This window comes from Capsicum annuum, chromosome 10, assembly GCF_002878395.1.
Source record: "Capsicum annuum cultivar UCD-10X-F1 chromosome 10, UCD10Xv1.1, whole genome shotgun sequence".
NCBI lineage: Eukaryota > Viridiplantae > Streptophyta > Magnoliopsida > Solanales > Solanaceae > Capsicum > Capsicum annuum.
The window spans coordinates 219543500-219548991 of NC_061120.1; the positions used below are offsets into that span (position 1 = coordinate 219543500).

Genomic DNA, 5492 nt, shown 5'->3' on the forward strand with positions numbered 1-5492 from the left:
AACTATGCTATATAGGTCGTAGTGTTCGCCAGTGAAGAACTCTCACATTCAAAAGATGAAACTGGCGGAGATGAGGATGTCGCGATTGATGTGTGAGTATACCGGGAGAGATAAAATTAGAAATGAGGATATCCGAGCGAAGGGGGGCATGGCCTCACTGGAAGATAGGGCCAGCTTTCGTGCTCCTCGACTAAATCCAAAAGAACTAGACAAATTAGTGGGCTATCCCTTGTTAAAATTCAAACTTACAACATGCATCTATTGGATACTCTGAAATCAACATACTCCCCATCTACCCTGATGCAGTTCTGTTGCTTCTTGGTGATGGCTTGAGTTTGACAAGAATAAGAAACATGAACACGAGCATAAGATACATTTCAACTTTACAAACATCTGCTCCTATTGTATCACAGGCTTCGGCTGGAAAGACACCAAACGAGTAGTATAACAGTCACAATACCAAATCATACAGCAGAAACAAAGCATAGCAGCCAGGAGCAAAAAAGGAAAAAGTAAAGAAACAAACAAACCAAGATGTAACACAAAAAACAAACACCCATATACTGCGGTCAACCTCGATATGGATTCCAGCTACCTCAAGGTGGGGTAACAACAACATTTCACTTTCATCATATGTAGTTCCTCCAATCGAACTAGTCTTGATAAGACCCCTGGTGGAATAAGTCTTATTTGCTCATTCCAATCGAGTACTCATAGATCCCTCTTGGATAAATGTCTTCAGTCTAGGGCGGTCATGAAGCTCCAATCTTCTGAGAAATGGAAATTCAAGAGCACGCTTCATTTGAAAGAAGTGCTCCAGCTTTGGTAAATAACTAAGGTGCAGTTCTTCCAAGTGGGGAAACAAGGGCTCATTAATCATGATTTCTTCTACTTGTTGTTCCTCTTCCATGATTACTTCTTCCATTGATGGACATCGACTTATAACAAGTATTCGAAGATTTACAACACCTCTGGCTACTAATGGAGACATCAAGTTTCTCAATTTTCCACAATATATAGTACTTCCAAGTTTTCAAGTTTTTTGAAGTAGGCAGTTGGAAGTTGGTGAGAGCATAGAGCAGTTATCTCAGAGTAATATAGTTGTAGCTTTTCCAGGCTGGGACAAGAAACCTGCGAAAGTTGAAGGCATGAAGTATAGAAAAATGATATAGTTGGTTTGGTTTGGTTTGATTTTGATAAAACTGGACCAAAACGCCGCATGTACACAGTTTGTCTAACCATGCATTTAAAATAGAGGAAGATTTTGTAAGAAATTCCTTAATGGGTACTCTATTTAAAGTTTTAAAGAATTTCAAATTAGAAGTTAGAAAATATTTTGTTAATTACAATCAAGACTAGAACTATACACGATAGAGAGAGAGAGAGAGAGAGAGAGAGAGAGAGTTGAACATGTAACATAAGTTAATAGAGGTGTGAAACTCGGGAAGAAAAATGATAATTCAGGTGTGTTTTTTATTAATGGTAGCTTTCATAACGAAATCATAATTGACTACTCTATTAATACTTTTAAGTGAACATAATTTACAATTTTTAGATTAAACAAAATATAACTTAAATTACAGATAAAGTACCTAGGTAAACACTATATATCATATATAGTAGAAATAATGTATATATTGAGTATGTTGTTGTTGTATATAATTTAAAAAATAGCCGTAAATATCATTAATGCTCAAATAAAAGTTGTAGTAGAAGCAAACCTTTTCATCAAAAAGTGGATTTGAGTCGGTGATGGAGTTGTTGGCTGTTGGCCAGAAATTTTGGAACGCAGGTAAGAACATGAAGTTCATCAATCTTAACTTTGGGAACTCAATCCCCTCAACAGTGTCATTGCAAAAGTGAGTGAGGCATGGTAGAAACTTAAGTTCACACATATATAAATTGGGGAACTTGATTATTTCTGGTCCGATATGTGTCTTGTGAGAGATTTCCATTTCCTCATCATCACCAGGGCAAGTTATTGTCGAACTCCCTCCAGCCAATGATGTACAAATAACAGAATGTAGACCACCACACTCACCTACCTCCAATCTCTCGAGTTTGGGGAACGGAACATTATTCTGACAACAGATATTCCGTGAATGTGTCAATGAATCGCATCTACTGAGGCAGAGTTTTTTAACATTCTGAAATTCATCCAGCTGCAACTCGGTCAGTACATTCTTGGAGCCCATTCCTTTTGAACGTACAAGTTCGCTCTTCCTCAACAGGCGGCAGATCCAATCACCCAATGGGTCTGTCTCAGTGACCTCTAAAGCAATAATTTTGCTGTAATTATCCATACGTAAATCCTCTAGGCAAAGTCCACTCACACCAAGAATGTACCGTGTCAAATTGGAGGGAAGGCCCAAGTTACTATAAATCACATCTTCGGAACATTCATCTAATGTCAGTGCAGTCAATCTCGATAAGGATTCCAGCTCCCCCAAGGTGGAGTAACTACAATATTCTACTCCCACCACATGTAGTTCCTCCAATCGAACTAGTCTTGATAAGACCCCTGGTGAAATCCTTCTAAGTTTTCCATTCACATTCCCAAAATCTAACATAATTAGATTGGTCAATTTTCCAATCTCCACTGGCAGCTCCTCTAAGTTAGAATCTCTGATGCTGAGAATTTCTAAAGTGATAAGTTCCCCAATAATGTATATGTCATCCAACCTTAAATCACTCAGGCACAGCGTCCTCAGATTTGACAACCTCTGAATGGATGCTGGAAGTGTCTGAATGGAGGCCTCATATTTGACTCCCTCTATGCTTAAGACATTGAGTTCACTCATTCCATAAAAAAAATCATCCTGTAATTTGAATGGATCTCCAAAACAGAGTTTTAGCATTAAAAGCTTCAGTTTTGGGCATAATATTGGTCTAGGAAGCTCATCAAATTTATATGCAACAATTGACATGTGACAGTATTGCTCATAAGAGTCTTTTCTTGGGAACTCTTCCGAGTTCACATCGTGACTGACCATAAAATTATGATTACCCGCAGATGCAATATATATAGCCACGTCACGGACCACATCATGCATTTTGACATAATATTTTTCTGAATCTTGGGATAGCAAGAAACTATCTGTCAGTGTTTCTAAAAGAAGACACATTCTATTTCTTGCATGTTCAAAATTTTTGATTTCAGAAAGGATGCCAAGCCCCATTCCATATCGCAGTAATTTTTCTATCAAAATTTCATCTTCTTCCTCAAACAAGGAACAAAGCAAAAAGATGTACCTGGCTTCATCACTTTCCAAGTGATTATAACTTACCTTCAGAGGTTGATACACATTTGTAAGCACTCCTGTGATGTTTCTTGGTGCTGATTTTTGTAATTGTACAAGGGCATCCTCCCACGAAGGCTTGGTTTTACGCTTTAGTGCTCCAGCAACTGTAACAATTGCAAGCGGCAATCTCTTTCATTCTTCCGCAACATCTTTTGCTATGTGAAGAAGAGAAAGATAGTCAACCGAATCACCGGCTTTCTGCCTGAAAAGGACCCATGCTTCCTTTTCAGATAAAACTCCAACTTCTATGATCTTCTGAGCCTCCATAGCATGACAAACATCTCGGAGACGCGTTGTCAATGTAACTTTGCACCAGTAGTTGTGGTCGCTATCACTGGGAATTCCAAGCCTCTTTAGATCAACAACCTCCCAAACATCATCCAAAATAACAAGGACGCGACTGTCGTTATACATTAACCTTGAACCCAGCCGATCTCCACGCTGCAACAAATTGTCCCCTTTTAATGTCAGACCGACTCCTCCGGCGATCTTATCTTGTATTTTCTTAAAATTTTGTTGTTGACTGACAGTTACCATGACAACGTCATTAAACAATTTTTCTTGTTTAGCCCTTGCTCTTATTTTCTCAGCTAGTGTTGTCTTACCGACACCACCCATCCCACATATCGCAACAATAGCGACCCTTTCATCTCTCAAAGCTTCCATGACCTCTTCAGAGATATAATCAGCCTCAGGCTCACATCATAAATAATTTGGACACTTTGCAATCGGGTGCCAACATGCTACCCCTTTCATCAGATCTCAAAATCATCAATTTTTCAATATCAAGATATTAAAACTGATTTGTCTCATAAATATCAAAATCTCAATATTTCAACATTTCATAACATAATTTCATTTCCAATACTCAATATATATTTATTCAACAACATCATTTCTCAATATAACAATATAAATCAAAGTATATATAAATCATCTCAAATCATAATATAAAGATCATGCCTTCAACATTCAAATCTTTGATAAATTCCAAAATCTCAAAATAATATCAATTGATATAGATTTCAACGTAAACATCAACATAATCTTTATAAAAGCCAAGTTTTGGGCACAAGAACGGAAGGATTATTCTTGTTCAAACCCCACATACCTCAAATCTTCGTATTTTAATGAACTTGCAATTCCAGAGCTCTATCCGTGAAAATAATATATACACCTTGAAGATCTCAACCGGAGGAATCTAATTATCGGATCACTTTTGGATTTTATCAGACGAATTTTGGTAGATCGTGGAATTTGTATTGGAGTAGTACGTTGTTTCTCTGTATTTTTCTGGAGAGAGTTGAGAACTGACGAAGGCTTCGACCAATTGAAGCCAATTATTGATTTAAAAGACGGAAAAGATTGAAAAAGCAATGGGAGCACCGAGATTAAGCAGGCGTCGCCCGCCCAATAGCACCGATATATCCCAGGCGGCGCCTGGTTTACTGCAGTGCAGTTTGCAGGGCGCCGCCCGCTTATCGCGCGGGCTCACTGATTCGTGATCCCAACGTGGCCTAAATGACGTCCAAAAATTCCGAAACTTATCCGAGATGTACTATGGACTTCCACAATCATAACACAACTTGAAAATCGAAAAGCGGATATCGGGAAGGCCTCCAAATAAGTCCCCGAAGTTAAGGGCTCAAAATAAAACTAAGTATTGGAATGTTTTTATCAAATTTTCAAGATATGACTTCTTTCAACTCACTCCGAGGGCTTAAACGTCACGAAAACTATACGGGGTATTACATTATCTCCCCCTTGGGAACATTCGTCCTCGAATGTCTGTCGTAAGGCTCGGAATAGATAGAAAACTGAGGATACATGACCGAAATAACCTACTCAATTAACTCAACTTCATCTTAATCTCTTGGACATTTCAATGAATGCTATGAGCTCTTAATGATAACGGATAGATAATTGAATCGAGAATAAGAAAGAATAGCACCTTCGGTTTTCTCGGAGAAGAGATGGGGGTATTTAGCTCGCATATCTGCTTCGGCTTCCCAAGTAGCACCCTCAACAGACTAATTTCACCACAACACTTTGACCAAGGGAACTTCTTTGTTCCTTAGTCTACGGATTTGGAAATCTAGTATCTCAACTGGAGCTTTGTCATACGAAAGATCATTCTGAACATCAGGACTCTTCGATGGATCTATCACAACGGAATTACCTATACACTTC

The 5492-nt window shown here is 38.4% G+C and overlaps 1 pseudogene; it reads right to left on the minus strand.

The window, feature by feature from the left end:
• Window positions 1-366: 366 nt before the first annotated feature.
• LOC124887674 lies at window positions 367-4868 on the minus strand (annotated as a pseudogene).
• Window positions 4869-5492: the final 624 nt, after the last annotated feature.